This window comes from Mauremys reevesii, linkage group 6 (genome assembly GCF_016161935.1).
Source record: "Mauremys reevesii isolate NIE-2019 linkage group 6, ASM1616193v1, whole genome shotgun sequence".
NCBI classification, from domain to species: domain Eukaryota; kingdom Metazoa; phylum Chordata; order Testudines; family Geoemydidae; genus Mauremys; species Mauremys reevesii.
In genome coordinates, this window is record NC_052628.1 from 10,905,940 (window position 1) to 10,931,434 (window position 25,495).

The following is a 25,495-nucleotide window of genomic DNA, read 5'->3' on the forward strand; positions in this document are numbered from 1 at the left end:
ATGGAAACTTGACATACCATCTTGCTTTGTTTCCTTTAGTCTACAACAAATGTCAGACAGGTAGGCAAAATACATGGCCACACTGTGTCTGTTATAAAACATGACAGTGTTCTAAACCTACTTTTAAGGGAACTAATGCCATGGTCATCCTCGAGGCAAATGAGAAGGCATTGCATAGCTGCAAGATTAGAGGTAAACACAGGGACAGCATCCTTCTAGCCCCTACACAATCCAGCGTCCAATTGGCCCACTTCCTCAAACATTAGATGAGGCAGTTGATGAAATACAAGGACCTTGAGGGTTCCTTTCCTGTAGGAGTAAAGCTTGGCTAGCTGGTAATACTTGGGGGTTAGGTCCATGGGTATGTCTACCCTGCAGAGAAAAACACACAGCATTGAGTCTCGGAACCCAGGGTCACTTTACTTGGGCTCACAAGCTCAGGCTGAGGGGCTAAAACTAGCAGTGTGGGCTGCGGTTAAAGCCCAGGTTCTGGGACAGGTTTCAGAGCCCTGGTTCTAACTCAAGCCCAAATGTTTATACTGTTGTTTTTACCTCCACAACCTGAGCCAGCTAACCCAAGCTCTGAGACTTGATGCCATGGGTCATTTATTGCGGTGAAGATGTACTCTGTGTCTGAAGAATGGCTGAGGGAGCACTGAGTTGAATGACTGCATTTTACATGTAGTACAGAACATCGTGAGATCCATAGTCGTTCGTCTCTCTTGCAGGAGTCAATTCTGTAGTCTAGGTCCAGCTCTGGTGGAGGTTCTGTGTCTGGTATGCATGTGCCCCTCCCCCAGCCCTTATTGGTTCCAAAGAAGTGTGGCTGTCATAGGAGCTCATGGTCATGAAGGTGGAGGTGATCTCTGAAGTAGGGCCAGTCATATGGAGAGCTTTGAATATTGGGACAGAGACCTTGAACGGAATTTAGTGCTCATTGATGGATCCACCACAGACAGTGGCATGCTATGCTGATGTGTTTGCAGTGGAATCAGCTGCTAAGCAGATGGGGGGTGTTGCGGGGGTGTTGTATGAGTTGGAGCTGCTTTAAGATGTGCGGTTCATTTCTATGGATGCTTTACAGTAACTCAGTGCGGATGTCATAAATGCATGCATCATCGTGGCCAGGTCTCTCCACTTTTAGGTAGTCTCCTGGTCAGCTGCAAGTGCAAGTAGACATCTGCCACCACTGTGGCTTGTTGGAGGTAGAAGAGGACAGTATAATACTGAGCAGTATTGAATGTTGCAGACACATACAGCAGGATGAGGGTAAATGTAGTTCCCTTTGCCATGGACAAGAGCATCAGAGCAAGAAATGCTGTCTTTGTACCATGTCCTGGCCCAGGTGCTAGCATCTTACAGCTGGCATTCGACTGTTCTTGCTAGATTAGCTTGCTTAGAAAAAGAGGATTGATATCGTGCAGTAACTGAGCAAATTACATTTTCTTTGTTCCAATGCTGTTGAAATTGCTTACTAATCCATTAGTCACTGATGCACATTTTAAAATTGCATTATGGACAGAAGTTCAGCCATGCAGGTGTTAACCTGTCCTCCTGCCACCTTCCCTCTAGAGCTGGCTATTTACTTAGAAATTAAAATTTACGAACATGTGCAAACGTATGTATACACCAGACAAAGCCACTGCTTGCATCATGATCTCCTTGGGGACAGCCAACTGGGAAAGACAAATGTAGCAATGTACTCCTGGCTTTTTAACATAGAGTAACGCCATTAAATTTGACATCATGCAGACAATGAACATTACACCCAAATACTGATACTGTTTTACTGTTTATTAGCTGCCTGACTCTTTTTTTTTTCTTTTTTTAAGAGGAAGCACATGTCACATTTGTTTCAGACAACCGCATCGGGGTCCCACAGCTCTGATTAAATATGTATCCTTTGTTCAGCTGTAACAGAGTGTTTTTGGCCTACATACACATTTAGTTAATATTTTAAATAGGGAAAACAACAAAGAGGAGAAATTAACAGTTCTTGAACTTCTTCAATTACTGCTAATCACATTTACATCCTGGGGTTTGCAGAATTAGCAATCAACTGGCGGCTTCCCCTTTCTGTAGCAGGCAGCATATGTGACAATTTAGAAAAAGGACTAGGAGATATCTCAATTCAGCATAGACACCCTTGTAAATGTCCTCCAGTGAATTTATTGCTTCAGTATTTGATGTGACATGAAGATTAGACAGCATCATTTACTAGAATGATAGTGTTCTGTGAGATTGATACTGAAAAAGCTGAAAACATGCCTTTTTTATACCTAAATATATATATATATATTTTCTTTCCATTGAGCCTGCCGCCTTGGGAGACCACATCCTGGGCAAAAACACCGTAGTGAAATCATCTGAAATATTTGATGGACAAACACTTTTCCTTTCTAGCATTTGAAAAATGAGTTCTAGAAAAAAGTGACACCCATATGATGTACTATGATTGTTATTACGTAGTAAAGGGCACTCCTCTCAGCAGCTGATTGGTGGTGATTTAGCCAAACCAAATTGGGAAGAGAGCTGCTGTCAGTGCCACTTAGGATGGTCTTTAATTGAAGAGTTTCCTCTAGGTGTTTAAATAAATTCAAATGGCTGTGTACGTGTTTTAAACATCATAAATGATGAACCAGCAGGGTCAAGCAATTCAAAGCGGCTCACGATCCATTAAACTGGGAAGTCTTAGCAGGGGGTTGTCAAAGCACATCTTAAGATAAGTGCATGTAAACACAAACATGCTCATAACCACATGGTTGCACTGACAAGTGAAGATTGGCTCTTAGTAGTAGATGCTGTAAAAACAGAAGATCTTTTCCACAGAAACGTGGAAGCTTTTGGACAGAGCTTCACAGTGCAGTCCCTTGAGAACATTCATTCATTGGGTGGGAAGGGGGTTCACTGAATGATGGCCAAAAGGTTCAGGGTTCAGACTTATCTGAACCTCTTGGGTCCATAGATTTGGGCTGCAAATCTCACAAGAACTTGCTGTCTCAAGAGATCTATTTATTTTTTTCCTGTCAGGCTAAAGGTGTCTTATATAGTACTCGTGCACTTGCATTTTTAGCCCCAGCTGAAACCCAGAGATCTGGAGGTGGGTCAAAATGAAAAAACAATGGGCACGGGAGAGGAAATTAACCAAACCTTTTCAAACCTTAAGGTTCTGTTTAGGTTCAGTTTGACTTTTGAGCAGAAGTTACAAGGGCAGGGAGTTCTTAATTCATTTGAACTGGCTCATCCATCATTGGTTCAATATTTTTATTAATGACTTGGATGATGGACTGTAGAGTTTGTTTATAAAATGTGTGGATGACACCAAGCTGGAAGGGGTTGCAAGCACTCTGGAGGGCAGGATTAGAATTCAAAATGATGTGGATAAACTGGAGAATTTGTTTGAAATCTTTAGGATGAAATTCAATAAAGACAAGGTCAACACTCTGAGTTTCCAAAGAGAAAAATCAAAAGCACATCTACAAAATGGGGAAGAACTGGCTAGGCAGCAGTGTTTCAGGAAAGGATCTGAGGGCTATAGTAGATCACAAACTAAATGAGTTGCAAACACGCCCCCCCCCCAAAAAAAATAGCAGTGTCATAAGACACAGGCGGCAATTGTTCCGCTCAACTTCTGAGTCCCCAGTGGGAACACCATGTCCAGGTTTGGTCACCATACTTTTAAGAAAGATGTGAACAAATTGGAGACAGTGCAGAGGAGAGCAACAAAAATGACAGGTTTTGAAAATGTTACTTATGAGGAAAGGCTGAAGAATTAGGCATGTTTACTATAGAGAAGAGAAGGCTGAAGGGGGACCTGATAACAGCCTTCAAATATGTAAAAGGTTATTACAAAAAGGGAGATCATCAATTGTTCTTCATGTCCACCAAGGATAGGAAAAAAAATCATCCTCTGAGTTTGCAGCAAGGGAGATTGAGGTCAGATATTAGGAAAACTTTCTAATTATAAGGATAGTTGAATTGGGGGAATAGGCTTCCAAGGGAGATTGTGGAATCCCTTTTATTAGACATATTAAGAACAGATTAGAAAACACCTGTCCGGGATGGTCTAGGCATACTTGGTCCTGTTTCAGCATGTGGAGATGGACTAGATGACCTCCTCGAGGTCCCTTCCAGCCCTATAGTTCTATGATTACTGGATTATAACACCTTGCTGTAGAGCTAGTCCTATAGTATTAAATGAATATATTTGACAAAATTTGTGGGATTCATTCATGCTATACAACTGGCTGAATGCTCTTTATCAAATGCATTGTTCAACAAATACTGGTGACATTTGTAGGAAAACATATTTGGCATGTTTTTCTCTGCTATTCAAGTAGCCCTCTCAAACAGGACTCTTCCATTTTTAACGTCCATGATTCTGTGACTATTAGAAAAAGAATGGCACTGTACAAGTTAGACGTCTTAACTTTAAAGTCCAATGTATGGAAGCAAAACTTTCATTGCTGTAACTAATTCTTTGAATCATGCAATTCCTTCCTCCTTGTTGAAAATGGCATATTCTCTGTTTGGCCCATAAGGATCATTCTTGCTATGTCTAGTTATAATGGGATTAAATTTCACTGAAAGTACCAGAAACTCTTTAAGTTTAAGGAGATATATAGAGTGAAGTCATGAGCGATCACATCTCTATAAATGAAGACTTATGTGAAACGTCACTCCTGTAATGAACCTGCTATAGATTAAATCTCAAAGGGTTTGGGAGATTGTTTTTAGTACAGATAAGTAATAGTAATATGAGAGTTATCCATAAAACAGCAGTCTTCGTTCATTGTGTTTCATGTCCACCTATTTTCTTATTTGGTTTGGGACATTTGAATGCACTTTTGAGTTTCAGGTCGGAAGAAACCCAGAAACCTAAAAACCTATTTCACCACAAGAACTGTTGTGTGGCTTGCAGGCTAAAATAATGAAGAAATCACTGTCATATGCAAACCAAATGAATACATCAGCCCAAGTTTGCTATATACATGGTCTTAGGTCATAGAATCATAGAATATCAGGGTTGGAAGGGACCTCAGGAGGTCATCTAGTCCAACCCCCTGCTCAAAGCAGGACCAATCCCCAACTAAATCATCCCAGCCAGGGCTTCGTCAAGCCTGACCTTCAAAACCTCCAAGGAAGGAGATTCCACCACCTCCATAGGTAACTCATTCCAGTGCTTCACCACCCTCCGAGTGAAAATGTTTTTCCTAATATCCAACCTAAACCTCCCCACTGCAACTTGAGACCATTATTCCTTGTTCTGTCATCTGCTACCACTGAGAACAGTCTAGATCCACCCCCTTTCAGATAGTTGAAAGCAGCTATAAATCCCCCCTCATTCTTCTCTCCTGCAGACTAAACAATCCCATTTTCCCTCAGCCTCTTCTCATAAGTCATGTGCTCCAGCTCTCTAATCATTTTTGTTGCCCTCCGCTGGACTCTTTCCAATTTTTCCATATCCTTCTTATAGCGTGTGGGATCCAAAACTGGACACAGTACTCCAGATGAGGCCTCACCAATGATGAATAGAGGAGAATGATCACATCCCTCGATCTGCTGGCAATGCTCCTACTTATACAGTCCAAAATGCCGTTAGCCTTCTTGGCAAGAAGGCACACTGTTGACTCAGGTCACTGGAGACATGGGCCAAATTGACTTGAAATTCAGCCTAAGCTTTCTAGAAACCCATGTTTGCTTCAAAGGTTCATTAGTCCAGATTTGCTCAAAGGCCCACCAAAACCAAGTCCAAGATTGGTTACCATAACTCTGGTTTCATTAGAAATTTCTCACAACTCAAATCTGAAACTTTCCTTTCTCTTTTTATTCTACATCACTGATTTAAATCCAGCTAGGCTCTTTAGAGACTAAGTTTTATTTGCTTGATGTCTGTTTGGCAATCAGGGTGAAATAGATATTTGCTGTCTCTGGTCATGAACAAAGGCAACTTACAAGAATTTTGGAGGGCATAGCTTGCCCTTTGTGCTTGGAGACAGTGAGGTTTGACCTGTCAGTGGATTGTTTGACTGTTCTCTGTATAAGGACTGTGACTTGGACCATGAGCCCCTGAGATGTGTCTGTTTGGTGCCTTAGTAAGAGTCACATGGCTCTGACCCTTGGAGCTTTGATCAGCCCAGCTGTTTGAAGTCTGAGTGGTTAATCACTCCCTGGTGGTGAGGAGCAGGGCAGAGCTGAGCTGTGCTAAGCAGGGAGATTTTTGTACAAAAAAGTCACTTGCTGGTCACACATTTAACCACTGCAAACAGGCAGCTGACAGAGTTTTAGATGGGGTGAGGCTTTCCTTCCAGGTCCAGCTCTGTGTGATTCCACGATGCAGTAGTGGTGCTGGTCTGCAGTGGATGTGCCAGGTCTTCATTCCTGCTTGAAGCCAGAATGGAGTTGCTGTGCATGAAGTGCAAACTGGTGACTGTGCTGGAGAAAAAGATCATTAGACTGAAAGGAAAAATAGAGATACTACAGAGAAACTGAGGAGTCCCTAGACAATCAGGTTTGGAGAACATCAGTATACCAGGTTCAAGGAAGAAAGGAGCTGGTCACCAAGGAGTCAGAGGAACTCTGAGAAGGCCTGGAAATCTGTAACCGCAAGAGGTCAAGGTGGCATTCTGCACAGCTGGAGACAGACAAGGCAGGTTGTGGTGAACAGAGAGAAGATGGTCATGAAGAATTCCACACAATTAAAAATTTCCAATCTATACCAAGTCCTTAATGTGGAAACTGGACAATATCTAAGGATCCAGCTGAACCATGGAAATGGAGAGGCATGTGGGACCTATTTTAAAAAAAAAAAATCAAACTTGCTCACAAAGCTCTGCAATTGTCCAAAGAAGACAGACTATCTTTGTTGGGAATTCAATACTCGGAAGAATTGAAAGAACATTCTGCATAGGACAGGTGGACAACAGGACAGTGTGCTGTCTCCTGTCTTGGCTCCAGAAAGACCTCTCTCTAAGACCGGATAGGCTTCTGAAGTCAATCAGCAACACAGCATCTCACAGATAACTTCAGGGAATTCAGAAGCATGAGAGAGAGAGAGAATGTCTAAGTGATCTTCTCTGAGATCCTTCCTGTCCTGCAAGTGAAGGAAGACAGTAGGCAAAAGATTCTGGAAGTAAACTGTTGGCTAGGTAAGTGGTGTAGGGTAGAAGGATTTGTTTTTGTAGAACATTGGTTCCCTTGCTGAGGTGAAGGCCATTCACCTTATACAGCCCCCTCTCTTCCCATAAGTGGTCCAGTCTCCTCAGGAACAGGCTGGCTAGAATAGTCAAAAGAGTATTAAATGGATAACTAAAGGGAAGGGTAAAAAGAGTGAAGGTCTGAGCATGAAATTTAGCATGAAATTGATCTGCTAAGAACAGATCAAGGAACCAAAGGGCATGAAGAGAAGAAATCCTTTAATTGCCAATTGTCAAGGGGTGATCTTGCCCTCAGAGCGCCCCCTCATGTCAGGCCATAACATTGCCATAACTTGCAGCTCCTGAGGGCCTTTCGTGAAGTCTTCTGTGGCTTAGCCCTCCAGACAAGTCAAAAAGTCCAAATCCCTGCCAGGGTAACGAGACAGCCCCACTGAGAGTTCACAAAAAGTCACAGTGTGAGCCTTCATCCCCCACCCCTTAGCTATTCTGTGGCCCTTTTTGGGGGGGGTCTGTCTTCAGCCCCACATTGGGCTCAACAGTCCTTATTCTGGACTTGCTTGTCCCTTTTCTCAGGGGCTCGTAAGGGAACCCAGGCCTATGCTCCACTCTGGGTTTGAGCCCAGGACCCCTGTATTGATTACCTAGATCTGCTTCATCAAGTGTGCTGCTGTTTCCCTGGCTCACTTCCTACTTCTATGCCCCTTGTGCTGCTTCTCCACAGCCTCCCTTTGGTTCTCAAGCCTCTGAAATCTCCCTAGGTCCTTCCAGCTTCTTCTTTAGCTGCTGAACTAATAACTCTTTTGTCCCTCTCAAGCTCCACTGAAGTGCTTTTACTGGCCCTACCTCAGGGCCTCCTCCATGGCAGCCTAACGTGCTTGTGCAGAGCTCTTCCTCTGTTGCTTCTTGTCTTAGCAAGTTTTTCCTCACTGTCCCCCTTCCCCAGGGACTCTGGCAGCTTGCCCTAGGAATCTCCCTGCTCCTTACCTCACCAATCTATTTGAATTCTGGTGGAGGAGGGTATCAACCATGTGGGCAAGGGTGATCCGGTGGATATAGTGTACTCAGACTTTCAGAAGCCTTTGATGAGGTCCCTCACCAAAGCTCTTAAGCAAAGCAAGCAGTCCTGGGATAAGGGGGAACGTCCTCTCATGGATCAGTAACTGATTAAAAGATAAGAACAGAGGCAGGGAGATTTTTGGCAAGAAAAAAGCTTCATATTTCTTGGCCAGTTTTTGTCGTGATCATAGCAGTCTGGGGTGCTATGGAACTGACAGCTGCTGTGGCTGAGATGATGTGCTCAGGTTTAGAAATAGCTCCACCAATCATAGGTGAGGCACCTTGGCAGGGTGCTGTAGGAAAGCTCATACTGCACTGTACCAGCTCTGTCAATAAATGGAAAACTTCACTCTTTAGGGTTGTCCTATTAGCCCACTCCAAAAGCACAAAATTCTCACACGCTTTTGTACAACATTGTGTCTTTTAAAAAAAAGTGGTAGTCCTTTCCATGTTCACCACCTCCAGTCTTTGTGCTATTGTGGTACAGTCTCCATGTTCCTTAATTATTCCTTTTTCTTTTTTATTAGTACTGTATTAGCAAGAACACCCAGAGAATCAAATACAGATAGTAAGAGACAGCCCCTACCCTGATCAACTCACAATCTAAATAGACAGAACAGAGTGAGGGAAGAAATATTCTTCTCTCCATTTTACAGATGGGGGAGCTAAGATGTAAAGAAATTTAAGAGACTTTCCCAAAATGTTGTTTAGTTTGTAGCAAACCTTGGAATAGAGGTCAGCTCTCCTGAGTACTAAGCCAATGCCTTGGCCACAAGACCATCCTCTTACACTATCATTAACTATATAATATTCCCATAGTATATAAATATCAGTAGAAGGTTTAGAAATTAAAATGGTATAATATGTTTGTAATTGGAAAATATGTGGGCTCACATTGCCTGAAAATATTTCAATGGAGGCAGTTTTCCATCTCTGTTAAAAGTTTGCCCATTAGGGTAATAACTCAGTGTCTTGGAAATGGCAGTTACCATCTGGAGCTGAATTCTCAAAGTTCTTCAAGTGCAAAGGCTACTTCTGAAATATATTTTTACGCCAGACTGGTGGTTTCCACATAGATTAAGGTAAACAAAGTTATAAAGTAGGTGTTGCTTTTTTATCCTTTCTTTTTTTAGTGCCTAAAAGGTGTGTTAGGTGTTTCACAGACAGAAATCCACAGACCCTGCCCTACAGAGCTTAGAGTCTAATGACTTGACATAATGAAAAAACACCGACAAACAGACAGAAGAAGAGGAGAGGAAGGAAAATCATCAATAAGGAGTAGATGGTTTCTCTCTTTGGACCTGATCCCACTGGATAAAAAAGAGACTGCCATTGCCTACAGTGAACTTTGGATCAGGCTCTCTAGTAATACACACATCTGAGAGTTTGGGAGGAAGAGATGACAAGCTCAGTTTTTGCCATGTTGTTTCCTGGATATTCTGCCAATAATTCAAGATAAACATCAGAAAAAGAGTTAGGGATTTAAGACCAGGTTTAGAAGCAACTTATCTTATAGGCAGGTCACTTCATACTTATTGACTATTAATCTATCTGACTAATATGGCCCTCGTCATCTTAGTACCTCACAACCACTGAATGTATCTCACAGCACCCCAGTGAAGTAGGGAAGTACTCTGACCTCCATTTTACTCATGAAGAACTGACTCTCAGATATGCTGAAGACTTGCCCACGTTCACAGGGGAAACGTGTGGGAAAGCAGGCAGTGAACCTAGTTCTCCTGAGTCCCCGGTCTCTAACTACAGACCATCCTTCCATGTAGAGGGTTTCTTTCTTTTCCTCCGAAGGATCAGGTCCTGGTACCTGTCAAGACATAAAATATCCAAGCAGAACAGCTCAGATATTGAATCCCCTCAGGCTTGTGAATGAGCTACAAAACTAGAATTATTTCCTGAAAGTATTTAGGGGCTTGGATCCAAAGCCGACTGAAGACTTTCCACTAACTTCAATTGGCTTTGCATCAGGCCCTTGGAGGATAATTTCCATCTGTTTCCATGTAACTCATGAACAGTGAAAAGATTCAGTTCATCAGACGTCTTATAAATTATTCACTGGAATCTGCTAATAACTAATAAGACTCCTTTAAATCAACACCAGACGCATTAAGTGTGAGACGTGAATTTTAGATGACATCTGAATTCCTCTAATGTCCAACATCATTAGAAATTAGGAGATAATGATAATGAACTAGGGACCAGACTGACTTTGTTCAGCTCTGCTGTCAGGTTGGATAAAGTGCTCCTGAATTGGCTTGAGTAAGTTAAAGACCAACAACTAGCACAAATGCCCGCTCTTCAGCTTCAAGCAGGTACCCCATGCAAACCACGTGCCAGCTCTTCACTGGTGTAAATAACACATGGTACTTGCAAAGCCCCTTCTGAGACACACGGGATCGGTGAGTTCTCAAGGTCACTCAAAAAGTCAAGGCTGAAAACCACCCTGCCGAATTCTCCCCAGAACATTCACGTAGCTCCTATTCACACAAAGAGGTATAACATCTATCCTGCTATGGGTTAGATTGAGGATATGAGATTTGGACTCCTGGTGTCCAATTCCCTTGTTTAAGCAGTAGGCTTCTTGAGAGAGAGAGTATAGCTGGTTGTATGTGAGAGAGATGCAGTTGTGAAAGTTTCCTTTAAAAAAAAAATCAGTTGTTTCCAACTCCTATGGCTGTTCTATACTTTCCTGCTCAAGGGAAGCCAGAAGACTAACTGCCCTGTCCCCCCTTTAGAAGCAGGTGCAGCAGCCTGACAATAATCCAATAAAAACCCTATTAGCTGTGTCTCCATGACACTCTTGGTATCCATGGGACCCGCAATATCTTTAATGTAGACAATAAATCCAGACCATTTCCTTCCTCAATTGCTCCCAATATGGCTCCACTCCTAGCACTGTTCCGTAACCTTTTCTTGCTACATTTTCTCATGAATGCTGAATCACTCTCTAATCTTTACAGTGAAACAAGGAGAGTCCCCACTAAGTGAAACAGATCAATGTGGTTTAGTTATCCAAGTACAATTGCATCCAGGGACATTGCTGTGGATTACAACCAGGAGAGACCCAGCACTGACAGAGCAATAAAATATCAGTTTCGTGTCTTCAAAGCTCGGGGAAGGCTTTGTGGTAATTACTGTCCTATCAAAATATTCCACATTAACCCCATGCATGCCACACCATCCATACATGGCAACAGCATAGTGTCTATTACTAGGGTATACGAGTACCTGTTTAATGACACATGCATTGCAACGCACTCTGTGAGTTAAAACAAAATGATGTGTGGAAAAAAAATCCAGCACTGGCAGCTTGAACAAAGATGCTGCAAGCAAAACAACTGCATCAGGTAGCTGAACTGACATCATTATGGCTTTTTATGTCCTCCCACAAGCTGTAGGTGCCAGGGGAGATTTGCTTAATTATTGTATCATAAAATATAGAGGTTGAGTTAGTCACATTAGCAAATCACCTATAAGTGGGACTAGATAGTGCAGCTATAAATGAGGAAGGATACTTATGGCTGATCCAAAATCCACTGAAATTAGTGGAGAGACTGCCGCTGATTTTGGTGGGTTTGGATAAAGACATTTGAGAGTCAAGGATCTGGCCAACTTGTTGATGAAAAGATATGAAGTCTCAAAAGGAGCATAAATGTATCAGAAAGGCATGTTGCAGCTCATCTGTCTGCAATATTCTACTACCTTATCAGAAGTTTTTAAAGGGAAGCCTTTCTGGGAGCTATTTGATCTCTTTGTTGATCTGAATTCTCGCTGAGTAGGAGATGTCAATTTTTAACCACACATTTTAAACTTGCAACTCCTGTACTTGTGAATGGCTTAGCTGAAGGTTAGGAATGCATATACACATGTTACTTAAAATTCAGTGCACTTGGTAGTGATTTAGATTTGCTCTTTAATTAGTTTTTATGGCTGGCTGGCCAGCTGGTTAGAACTGTACCTTGTTTATAGACTTTATTTCAATACAGGTTTAAAATTTAAAAGTTTTGTATGCTCCAATTTTTGAGAGGAACTAAATAACTTGATCGCACACAATCTAGTAACATCTCATAAAGTCCAGCCCTCGAATGTCTTCCTGAGGAAGAGAAGGAGAGGGATTTTTCCTTCTGGTCAGAATGTATTTTTCTCCTGAGGACATCTCAGGTCTGATAGGTTATTTTACACTGTAGCTGAATGTTTGTGCATGTGCACATACCTGTCACCCCAGAAAATGAATATCAGTATATTCACTGCGAGTGTGATGATCCCTACTCTGGATGTCAATGAAAATAGAACCCAGGACCTTCAGCTCCAAAAGCACTACCCCCCTTCCAAATGACCTAAGAATCTCTTTGTTAGCCTGGTAACAGGGCATGTCTACACTGCAGGTGTTTGAACTCTGTTGGACCTGCTGGGTAAGGGGGGCTGATATACAGCCCAGGCCAAGGGCCAGTCTAAGAGTGGGAGATTTGCAGAATTCCATCCCAAGCAGCCAACCAGCAACACAGGAGCCATCAAACAGCACTAAAAACAGCGAAGAGTAAGTGGGAGTTTGTAAGGGGAGCTTGGGAGAGAGAGTGTGTGGTGTTTGTTTTTGTTTTTTCCTTAACAGCAGCTTAGAAGCGAAGGTTGTGACAGCTACAGAGGCAAGAGTGGTGGCAACCCAAGGAATGGAAGAGCCAATGAGGATGACTGGAAATGGATGCTGTGGCATGTACGTTATCCTGAAGTAAGTTCCTGAAAAATGCTTTTGTTTGTATGAAGTGCCACCCAATAGAGCTGATGGAAGTGAAAATCGGAGGTTTGGAGTTGCAGGTAGAAATTATGGGTGAGTTTTGAAGGGGATTTATGCAGTTGATGGAGGGAAAGCTAGAGGAGGCTGAAGAGAAAACTCAAAAATTGCAGATGCAAGCTAGACTGGAGAACTGTGCATGTAGACTGCTGGGTGAGGGAAATGGCCAATGGAATCATATGACTATGAGAACCTGGCAGAGGAAAAGATCAGCTAGTAAAGGTGAAATAGAGTTCAGGAACAGGTTTGCTAAGTAGGAAAATAAAGAAGGGGTGAAGCAGGCAGTAACAGATGGTGGGGGTTGGCAAGGAAGAAGAGAGGATTAGCTAGTCCTACAAGAAGAGGGGAAGAGTCAATGGACATAGCCAGAGTTCAGAGCTCCAGGAGGATAGATGATGACTCACAGAAGATTGCAAGTGAGAACAAAAGACAAGAGGACTTGCAGCCAGAAAGAACAGAAGGAGGAAGGCCGGAGAATTGCACCAACACCAGGAAGTGGCAAGTCTACATGACTGGGAACTCTCTGCTAAGAAGAACAGACAGGCCTGTCTCCAGAACTGATCTGAAGAACAAAAGGGTTGGGTGGCTATCTGCCAAAAATGAAGATATGGGATGTGGACCTTAGATTGACAAGGATCCTAACGGGAGCAGGAATGAATCCACTGATTGTCCTTCACGTGAGAACAAATGATACTGTTGGATTCTTGCTGGAATGTATCAAGGGAGACTACACCACGCTGGGGAAGATGCTTAAAGAAATCAAGGCTTGGGTGATCTTCATTGGGATTCTCCCTGTCCCTAGAGAAGGAGAGTGAAGGTGAAACAAGACTATGATGATCAACAGATGGCTCAGGCAGTGGTACTATAAGAACAGTTTTGGGATGTTTGACTACTGGGAGACATTCATGGACAGAGGACTATTCTCATGGGATGGACTCCACCTGAATTGGGAGGGAAATAGACTTCTGGGACATAGGCTGGTAAAACTGATTAAAAGAGCTTGAAACTAGGAATTGAGGGGAAAATGGTTGGGAGATGCTCATGTACTCTCCATGCCTTATTCTGCCATTGAGTGGGAGGAAAAATTAAGTAAGAGAGGATTCAGCAATGGAGAATGTAAAAACAGAGGGTCAGAGAATGGACATCAAGAGGAAAGATAGTGTCATTGGTATGGGCACTAACAGCCAGGTAGGTGATACTGGTAGTAGAATGACTGTACTCAATTGGGCGAGGAACCTGGGAGAAGCTAAGCAGAAACAGCTATGATGTCTGTACACCAACTCAAGAAGACCAGACCACAAAATGGAGAAACTAGAATTCTTGGTGTGGGAAGTGAAAGCAGATATTACAGGGATAAGAGAAATACAGTGGAATAGTAGTCATGACTAGAGTATGGTATTGAAGGGTATGTGCTGTTCAGAAAAAAAAAAGATAGAAATAAAGGTGAAGGTGGAGTAGCATTGTATATTAATGATGGGGTAGACTGTAAAGAAATTAGAAGTGATGGAATGGATAAAACAGAATCTGTTTAGGTCAAAATTACTGCAGGGAAAAAAGCTAACAGAGGCATCACTGAGATAGTGCTTGTGGTCTGCTACAGACCCCCAGAATCCAATTTGGATATGGATAGAAATTGTGTGATTATGGGAGATTTTAACTTCCCGGATATAGATTGGAGGACAAGTGCTACTAATATTAGTAGGGCCCAGATATTTCTGGACGTGATAGCTGACAGATTTCTTCACTAAATAGTCACTGAACAAGCAACAGGTGATGCCATTTTAGATTCAGTATTGGTAAGTAGGGAGGGCCTCATAGGACTAGTTGTAGAGGACAGCCTTGGTTCGAGTGATCATGAGCTAGTTCAGTTTAAACTATATGGAAGGATAAACAAAAATAGGTCTGCAACTAAGGTCCTTGATTTCAAAAGGGTGAGCTTTAAAAAAATAAATAAATAAATAAAGGAATTAGTTAGGGAAGTGGACTGGACTGAAGAACTCAAAGTTCGGAATGTGGAGGAGGCTGGGAATCGCTATAAGACAAAGTCGCAGAAGCTATCTGAAGCCTTCCTCCCAAGCAAGGGGGAAAATTCATAGGGAAGGGTGGCAGGCCAAGCTGGATGGACAAGCATCTCAAACAGGTTATTAACAGAGGGCAGAAAGCCTGCAGAGAATGGAAGATGGGAAGGATCATCAAGGAAAGTTATCTTTTGGGGGTCAGAGAGGGCAGGAAAAAGTGTGAATGGCCAAAAGCCAAGCAGAATTGGGTGTTGCAAAGGAAACTAAAACCAATAGCTACATAAATAAAAAGAAAACCAGGAAAGAGGAATGAGACTGTTAAACACTGAGGATGGGGTGGAGAGTAAAGATAATGTAGGCATGACCCAATGCCTAAACAAATACTTTACCTCAGTTTTCAACAAGGGTAATGCAGAGCTTAGGGGTAGTGGCAGGGTGGCTAATGGAAATGAGGATATGGAAGTGGAAATTACCACATCTGAGGCAGAAGTCAAACTCAAACAGCTTAATGGGACCAGATTGGCAGGCTTGGATAATCTCCATCCAAAAATATTAAAGGAACTGGTACCTGAAATTGCAAACCCAATAGCAAGGATTTGTAATGAATCTGTAAACTCAGGGACTGTACCCTATGACTGGAGAATTGCTAACACAGTATCTATTTTTAAGAAAGGGGAAACAAAAGCGATCCAGGAAACTACAGGCCAATTAGTTTGACCTCAATTGTATGCAGGGTCTTGGAACAAATTTTGAAAGAGAAAGCAGTTAAGGACATAGAGGTAAACAGTAAAATTAGGATGAAATACAACATGGTTTTACAAAAGGTGGATCATGCCAGACCAATCTGATCTTCTTTGAGAAGATAACTTATTTTTTTTTAGATAAAGGAAATGCAGTAGATCTAATATATCTGGATTTCAGTAAGGTATCTGATACAATTCCACATGGGAAATTATTAGTTAAATTGGAGAAGGTGGGGATTAATATGAGAATTGAAAGGTGGAGAAGGAACTGCTTGAAGGGGAAACTGAAATGGGTCATATTGAAATGTGACCTGTCAGGCTGGAGGGAACTTACTAGTGGAGTTCCTCCAGGATCAGTCCTGGGACCAATCTTATTAAACATTTTCATTCATGACCTTAGCACAAGAAGTGGAAGTGTGCTAATAAAACAGATGACACAGAGTTGGGAGGTATTGCCAATATGGAGGAGAACTGGAATTATACAGAAAGATCTGGAGGACTCTGAAAACAGGAATAATAGGTATGGGGTGAAATTTAATAGAGCAAAGTTCAAGATCATGCAGTTAGGGAATAAAAAATATTTTTATATAAGGTGGAGACATATCAGTTGGAAGAAATAGAGGGGGAGTGTATTGGTTTATCACAGGATCGTCATGAGCTGCCAATGTGATGCAAACATCAAAAAGGCTAATGAAATCCTAGGATGCATCAGGCAAGGTATTTCCAGTAGAGATAGGGAAGTGTTATTGCCATTATACAAGGCACTGGTCAGACTACATCTGGAATACTGTGTGCAGTTCTGGTCTCTCATGTTTAAGAAAGATAAATTCAAACTAGAACAGGTGCAGAGAAGGGCTACCAGGACAATCAGAGGAATAGAAAACCTATCTTATGAGAGGAGATTTACGGAGCTTGGCTTGTTTAGCCTAACTGAATGAAGGTGACAGGAGATATGATTGTTCTGTCTAAATACATCAGGGATAAATAGTAGGGAGGGAGAGGAGTTATTTAAGTAAAGGACTAATGTTGACACCATCAGCAAGTTTAGGCTTGAAATTAATGAGGGTTTCTAACCATCAGAGGAGTGAAATTCTGGAACAGCCTTCCAAGGGGAGTAGTCAGGGCAAGAAACCTGATTGGCGTCCAGACTAAGTTTTTGATAAATTTATTGAGGGGATGGTATGATGGGACTGCCTAATGGGTGGTGGGTGAACCCCAGGCTCGAGGAGACAAGACCTCCCAGCCCAGACCACCCTTTCTACCCGAGGTCCCGCCCCTCCCACTGGCGCCCAGAGTCCCCATTCCAGTGGGGCAGCCAGGGCCCCCTACCCCACCTCCCACAGAGCACCAGGCGGGTGAGTGGGAGGTGCAGCTCCCCCAACTGGTACACTGGTTCCAGAGGGTCTGGCTGGAGAGTCTTGCCCACATGCTCGGGGTTCAGCTGATCGCCATATTGGGGGTCGGGAAGGAATTTTCCTCCAGGGTAGATTGGCAGTGGCCCTGGAGGGTGGCCTGCATCTTGCGGGAGGTCAGACTAGATGATCATAATGGTCCCTTCTGATCTTGAATTCTATGATTCTATGAACTCCAGAGCACTGGGTGGGTGAGCGAGCAGTGTGCCCCCCCCAGAGTACCTGGTGGGTGAGCGGGCGGGTGAGTGGGTGGCATGGCTCCCCCCAGGCCCGGAGTGCCAGGCGGGCGAGCGGGTAGTGCAGGCCCCTCCCCCCAGCCCTGGAGTGCCGTGAAGGTGGGCAGCGCAGGCTGGCTCCTTTTAGCCCCCCAGCCTCGGCCTAGCGGGGAAGAGCTGCCTGCAGCATATCCCAAGAAGCAGGAATAGGCCTGGGGGCAGAGCGTAGGTGGGGCCACGTAAGGCTGTTTGGGGAGGCACAGCCTCCCCCTGCCTTCGATACCCACCACCCATGGACTGCTTACAGTGGCATATGGCCCGTCTTCAACTGCTGGTAGCAAAGATCCCTGATGGCTGGAGATGGGGCACCAGATGGGAAGGGCTCTGAGTTGGTACAGAGAATTCTTTCCCGGGTGTCTGGCTGGTGGGACTTGCCGACATGCTCAGGGTGCAACTGATCACCGTATTTGGGTTGGGAAGGAGTTCCTCCCCCCAGTCAGATTGGCAGAGACTCGGTGGGCGGGGGCGGAGTTTGCCTTCCTCTGCAGCATGGGGCCTGGGTCACTTGCTGGTTTAACCTAGAGTAAATGGTGGATTCTCTGTAACTTGAAGTCTTTAAATTATGATTTGAGGACTTCAGTAACTCAGCCAGAGGTTATGGGCTTATTACTGGAGTGGGTGGGTGAAGTTCTGTGGCGTGTGATGTGCATCTACAAGCCCTGCTTCAGGCAAATACCCAGGTAAATAGTCATGTCTTATACCATGCTCTAAAAGTGGCTAAACATAGACACTGACTGATGTGTTTCACAGAGCCAAGGGCTCCCTATAAGAAAGCCCTGCTATCAACTGCTGAAGTTGGCTGTAGGAAAGGTTTAATTTTAACCACCAACTAATAATAATTGTTCTTCAGCATATCTATACACATACATACTGACTGGGCTGCTGTAACAAACACATACTATCAAATTATTTATGTCACAAATAGAACAAGCCAGATGCATATTTCCTCTAGTTATCCAATTTACTCACGGTTCCCTGAAATTTGTTAATAATCAAGTCCTGTTCCTTCCTCTCATCCCATATGCCCCATTACTAACGAATAATGAGGCTTTAATATCTTAATTAATAACTTCCGGTAAGTAATTTATCATAACATTAAACCACATAAAAGGCTAATTAAGCTGCTCAGTGGAATTCCACACTGACAGCTGCCTACCTGTTTGTATATGAGATACCCAAGTTCTTAAGAAATTGCTAATTTGCTGAAACATCTTCCTTTAAACATTTTTTTTTATATAATCCTGTGATCATAAATAGAGCTGAATTAGCTTGGAAGAAAGCAACTGCTGAGCAAATTAGCTTTTATAATATATAAAGGCCATAGAGTCTTTCACCTATAGATCAGTGGTTTAGATTCAGCTCAGACTAGTAGTAACTTCAATCTGTGAGCATCTGAGAGGTCTTTTGGTCTTCTATTGTGTTCTGGTTGTGACTGGGTTTAAGTCAGAATCTTGCGTCTGAAAGAGCATTTAGCTTTATTAAATCACTTCTCTTCACCTGCATATTTTCCTTAAATTCTTCAGTCTACAGTTGTACCAATCTGCTCAGGAAGAATACTAGATTATACTATATAAAAATACAGGGGGGTTAAAAGGGACATGAGCCCTTGTGTTTTGGATTTTAAGGTAACCTCTAAATATTTGGGACTAAGGAGTAGAAGTGGATGGGAATTTTTGACAAAATCTTTTTCATCAAAGAGAAAGTGTGTAGGAGAAAAAGGAGACGAAATTTTTCATGAAAATATAATTGATTCAGAGCAAGGATTTGAAACCAGGTCTCCTGCAGATGAGTGCTCTAAACGCAGTGCTATCGGCTATTCTGGGCTGGATTTTATCATGTTTTCATGACAATGTTCAAAATTTCTTATTTGCCTTCCAGTGTGGAACAAAACCAAATGTGGAGACATTTTTCACAATATGGAATTCTTATTTGCTGCCCAGCCCTATTAAGGAGGAAAACTTTTTCTTTGGGCTGCTTATCCTATTACTACTTACTGTGGGGTTCTAACACCTTCCTCTGAAGTATCTGGTACTGGTCACTCTCAGAAACGGGATACTGAGATGGGCCACTGGTCTGCTCCGATATAACATCTCACATATTCTTAAGAACATTTTCCATTTCTTTAGAGCAAGAATGAGGAAAAACTCCATTTGCTTCCTAAGAATTTCTTCTTTGTTGGACAGAAGTGCGCCTGCATTCACCCATCAGTGGCAGCAACTGTGAGGCATTAGGAAAAGGAACTGGAAAATGATGACTACTGTGGGAACTACAGAGAATAGTTTCCCACCTCAACCATATAATGGCCCCATCCATCTCCCACTGAAGACTTTCCATTGACTTCAGTGCAAATTGGATCAGAACTTTATTGGCTGCTATACAAAAATTAAAATCTATGCATGAAATGTTCCCTGATAACACATCCGATTAAGTCCCCTCCTCGTTAGCCAGGGCTACCAAATATTTTCAATAGTGTGACTGCTGGGCCCATTTTCAAACTTTGATTCATAAAGTTAGGGGATTACAGGGAAAATTTTAAAAAGCACCTAAGCCACTTAGGTGTCCCAGTAATTTTTCAGGAACTCAGGTGCCTAAATACAAATTGGGACAACTACCTTTAAGCACATGTACTTGACAGTTGAGCTCCTGGATGATGTACATTTGATAGAAAGGATTGCATCTGATCTCACATAGTTTTTCCCATGGGATTTAATAATTATGGTAAACAGCTAGTAATATATCTCTCTTGCATTTTCTTCTCATTTGAGAAGACAGCTTGCTAAGGAACACATTTTTTTTCTTAATTAAAAAGTCATGCCAGTGTCCCATCTTGTTGTATCCGTCCATCTAAATGGATATATGTTCCAGAACTTAATCCCAGATCTTCAAAGATATGTAGGTGCCTAACTCCCATTTGTTTCAATGGGAGTTAGGTGCTAAATATCTCTGAGGATAAGGGGCCTTCACAACTTTCATCTCAAAATAACTGAGCATATAGAAACAAGAGTGGACATCATTCAGCAGTAAGTGCCCTAGACCAGTGGTCCTCAAACTAGTGCTGCCACTTGTTCAGGGAAAGCCCCTGGTGGGCCGGGCCGGTTTGTTTTCCTGCCGCTTCCACAGGTTCGGCCAATCACGGCTCCCACTGGCTGCAGTTCGCTGCTCCAGGCCAATGGGGGCTGTGGGAAGCGGTGGCCAGCACATCTCTTGACCTGCGCCGCTTCCTGAACCCCCAATTGGCCTGGAGCAGTGAACCGCGGCCACTGGGAGCTGCAATCGGCCGAACCTGCGGACGCAGCAGGTAAACAGCCCAGCCCACCAGGGGCTTTCCCTGAACAATCAGCGGCCCTAGTTTGAGAACCACTGCCTTAGCCCAGTCTCATAGCACAGTTTATCTAACACAAAGGATATCTACCACTATTTCAATAGCTACTAGAACACCTACTAATTGTCTTGTTTAGCTCGTTATCCTCTGCTCAATGGATATCTTAAAATCACAGGGATAATTACACCAGACAGACCAATGGCCCATCTAATCTGAGGTCTTCTCTTCTGCAGTAGATTCTTCAGAGGATGATCAAAAGTCCTTATATTGCATCTGGCTATTTGCTTAAAAATGTAACAGAGGGAACAATTTTTTGATTCCACCCCGGTGCACAGTTTATGCCTTGATGAATGTGGGTTGATGGTCCTGATATATATTGCCCTAGATAGTGTAACTGCACATCATGGGTAGTCTCTTTAGTGTTAGTGCCATAGAAAAAAATCCTACTCCTATATGCAAATCTGGAGTTACACACAGGACACACAAAGACCTGGAGGTAGGTTGGACAGCCTAACAGCTAGGCCCGAACTACTACTACAGAAAGAAGCAGCTGCCATGAGCTCACTTCTCTACCATTCAGGGCTTTGGGCCAGTGGATATATCCATACTGTACACATGGCTGCAATGTGCAGTGCAGACCACACAGGTATTTAGAAGCCCACTGCACAAGTTCTTGGATTTTTCTCACTCCTGTGTGACAGAGCTATGGTGATCTACATTTTAAGTGTAGACCAGGCAGGAATGAAGGGCCAGGTCCATTCCTATGTTTTCTGAACTGCTTAATTCATGCAGAATCTGTTTAATTTTTTTCTACTTCCTAGTGCTCCTGCCCACTGTTTATACTAGGCTGCTAGGTTTTGCTGCCACTTTATTATTATTACATTTTGATCAAGAGATGCTACAAATGCAAGGGATACAGGGTCCTCTAGTTTTGTGGAGTGCAATCCTCACACTTCCGAAACTGCCGCGCATACAAAACTTCACCAAAAATCTGAAGTCTGCAGCGTGTCTCGTGACAACCATTAAAAAATAACTTTTTTCTTGAGTAGCAGAGGTGGGGGGAAAAAAACTTAAAATATATATATATTTTCAGTCTGATTGAAAACAGGCTTTAAAATTCTCCAGGGATCCAACTTTATATGCAATCGTATAGGCTGAGCTTTAAAAAGAAAGGGAGGGGGGAAAATAGCCGTTTCCTTTCTTATGGAGTAAGTTCCTGACTTCTCTGTACGTTTTGACAGGCAACCATCTCTATTCGATGGGGCTTGTCATCACTGAACTTCTAATATATAGAACCCCACCCCGCTCCAAATTAGTTTGAAACACATCTCTCTGTTTTGACGGCAGGCAGATTGATTCCCCTACGCTTGAAAAGGCTGCGTTTTACTTCCTGGCACCACCAGACAGGTTGCAAATCATAACCACAGTAATTAGCAACCACGTTTCTGGATTTTAAGCATGCCAGGGGAAGGAGGGGTCAAGCATGGAGGGGTGGGAGGGTAAAGAGGGAGGGAGGAATGCGAGCGGCGCTGCCATACTCTGCTGAATGAACGTTAGACTTAAGGCCACACGGCCGTGTACCAGACTGTTTACTGCACTGTAACAAAGCAGGGCTTTTATTTTAATTCTTTCAGGAAGTTCGAAATGCAACAGGTTTTTGAGGGCCCTGAACTGAATCCTCTCCAGTGTGGCTGTCTCCCTCAGTAAAGTCCATTTAGATTGGCTCCATTCCATAAATGAACTGAGGAAAATACTTCTTTGTTTCCACTGGGCTTTCGGCATGATGGGCACACAAACTGCCTAACTCCGTTTCTGTGACAAGGAGTAGGAACTCATCATCCATCTTGGAGTGTTTTGTGTTATTGATATTAGGGGTTCAGATTGTACTGGAAGAGGCTAGCTTGTCTGTGGTAATTAATATGCTCATACAATGCTTGCCATCCTCCACAGAATAAAGAGTGCTTTGTTCAAGAGAGCTCCCCCCACCCTCTCTCTACCCCGCCTGTCACACAGGCCCAAAGAAGCTTCTTTATGTCTTATTGTCATTTACCTCTTTGCTCTGAGCCCGAGATTTGTGTAGACTTCCCTCCAATCCGGCCATGCAGCAAATGCTACAGGCATTCCCCTGTACAGTGATTTTAGTAGAACCACGATGGCAAATTTACACTGGCTTTTTTTTTTTTTAATTTCCCTGGTCTCCAATTCCTGTTTTAATGAAATAATCCTCAATGCATTGGAAGCCGAAAGCATAGAAGAAAAATGCTTTTTTTTTTTTTTTTGGAGTGTGAAGATAGTCGATAATTAGAAGGAGCTTTGAGCGTGTGGATGAGAAAGTATTGTTCTCTGGAACAAAGCACTCTTTATTTTAAAGGGAGGCGTGCTGAAAGTTTACTGAGGGACTCTAAGAGCAATCAGTGTCTATTTACACTTGAGACCTGCATCAAGCCTGCAGAGCTTGTGAGCTGAACCATAGACCAGAGATCACTTATGTAAATTTCCCTCCCAGCTGTTCACAGAGACTATCAATGACTAATAAAAGAACCATTTCCCCTCACCCTCCCCTCTAAAAAATTCTGGGCCTCTTTTCAGGAGGATTTTTAACCCCTCCTCAAGGTAGTGCCTTGTCTGCTAAGGAAGACAGAAAGCAGACTCTTAAAGGCCCACTTGCATGTTTACAGAGTCGCTTCAGATATCCCTGAAAGATCGTTATTGCCATATTTCACTGTGTTTCATATCTCAGTGACCTAGAAACTTAGATATTCACCTGTGACCCGGGCCTGATCATAGGCATGGACAGCATTCCTGTGCTAGTGAGGCTGGAAGAATTATGAGGGCGCGCAGGGAGCAGAAGGGGGGATGGCCCCATCAAGATTTAGGCTTTGTAAGCTCCTTATGCTGAGAAGAATTCACAATGAAAGATGTTTTATTATTGGGATTTAAATCTTCTTGACATCCCAGCCAGTGCAGCGGTAGAACAGGCTTCCTCAAGGGAGTAGATATAGCAGGATGTGTCCCCTTCAGAGCAAAGCAGTGGCACGGAAAATCAATGGTTAACACTAGATCACTTAATTTACACTCCAGTCACAGGATAGGGGCTGAATCAGGAGGGCTGGTCTAAAGGCAGAATTGCACCAGTTTAACTAAATTGATGCCTGTGGCAGGGCGTTGCAGGGGAAGCCCTAGTCAGCTCCTGCCACTCCAGCCCCAAGCAGGGGAAATGGGTTGGGGCTGGGCCACTAGCTAGGAGTCGCTTGGAAACTGGCCACACCTGCCAGCCTCGTTAACAAGGGCCCGAAAGCTTGGGAGGACATGAGCCCAAGGGGTGTGGAGACCAGGAGGGGAGAGCAGGCTCAGAAGGAGCTAGGAGCCTGCCACCCTGTTGCCACTGAGGCCTGTGCTAGGCCAAAACCTGTAAATAGTCTGTAAATAGTTGGAGTTTGGTGGTGGGGACTGGACACGGGAATAAAGAGCCTGGGTGTTGCACCAGCTTGAAGTCGTCCTGACTTACTGGGGAGTGGAGCCAAGAGGCTGAACCTAGTGGGGTGCAGGGAGCACCTGTCACATGGCCACATCACACCTTTTTAATGAAACTGGTGTGGTATAGACCAGATCTAAAGGTGTGAGATGTAACCTGTTCCAAAAGACACTGGACGGGCTGGTGTAAACCGAAATAAGAGTTACTTCCCTTTAGATTAACCCTGTTTGTTACCAATTTAAGTTAAACCAAAATAAGTTTGGTTTGAGCTGAAATGCGCGTGTCCACACAGCGGCTTAACTAAACCACTGCACGTTTGTATGTCGACAGCCCCTAAAACACAAACAGTGATGTGTGGAAGGGGTGATGCTTTACAGAGATTTGAATGCTGCTCTCTTCCTACCTCAAGCCCCTTCAAATCAACTGGACAACCAAAAAGCCTGGGGATGACTATTAAAAAGCATTTCCCTTTGACAGATGCCTTAGAGAGGGAGTCGAATGAAAACTGTCCCTTGAACTCAAATAGAGACACAACAGGCAGGAGAATAACAAAGTCTCTCCTTTTCTTAGAATGGAGAAGCATGTGGTGTTATGGGTCTAAACTATTAAATACATTGTTACAAATTACAGAAATCTTCCTACTCTCATAATTAACCATAGTGAATTCTTAAGTTTTCACTTTCAGTTACTTTGTGAACATGAGCTAAATAGTCTTTGTAGTATTTCAGTGATGTATGTAACCCCTCTAAGAGTGTTAGGTAAAAAATGGTTTCATTGGAAAAATGCAGGAATGGGACTCAGGAGATCTATCTTACCTTGGGCAAGACACTTCTCTGTGCTTCGATTTCCCAACCTATTGAATGAGGATAATATTTTTATGCATGGTGTTATGAGACTTAGCTCATTTATCAAGAGTCAGTATTGTTTAGTGGTTAGCTCAGTGGACCAGGAGACTTGGGTTCTCTTCCCAGCTCTTCCAATAACCTGCTTTGTGATCTTGGGCAAGTCACTTCACTTCTGTTTCCCCTCCTGTTGCTGCCTGAAGAGCTTGTCATCTCTCAGTATGGGCAGTGCCTACATAATAGGCCCCAAAATTCCGTAGATTCATAGATTCCAAGGCCAGAAGGGACCATTGTGATAATCTAGTCTGATTTCCTGCATAACGCAGGTCATAGACCATCCCCAAAATAATTGCTAGAGCAGGTCTTTCTGAAAAATGTCAAATCTTGATTT

At 43.2% G+C, this 25,495-nt stretch overlaps 1 long non-coding RNA gene across 9 annotated transcripts in view; it reads left to right on the forward strand.

Annotated features, from left to right (window-relative positions):
- LOC120407498 overlaps positions 1–25,495 on the forward strand; it is a 52,352-nt gene that overhangs the window by 21,064 nt on the left and 5,793 nt on the right. For 2 of the 9 annotated variants that reach the window (XR_005600044.1, XR_005600056.1), the window contains exons 5-7: positions 1,833–1,896; positions 12,846–12,954; positions 22,422–23,591. This is a non-coding gene — a long non-coding RNA (uncharacterized LOC120407498). Of the gene's footprint in view, positions 1–1,832; positions 1,897–12,837; positions 12,955–19,343; positions 19,497–19,591; positions 20,492–22,421; positions 23,592–25,495 lie in introns of those variants that run through there. The other 7 variants (XR_005600045.1, XR_005600046.1, XR_005600047.1 and 4 more) reach the window with 7 other exon arrangements.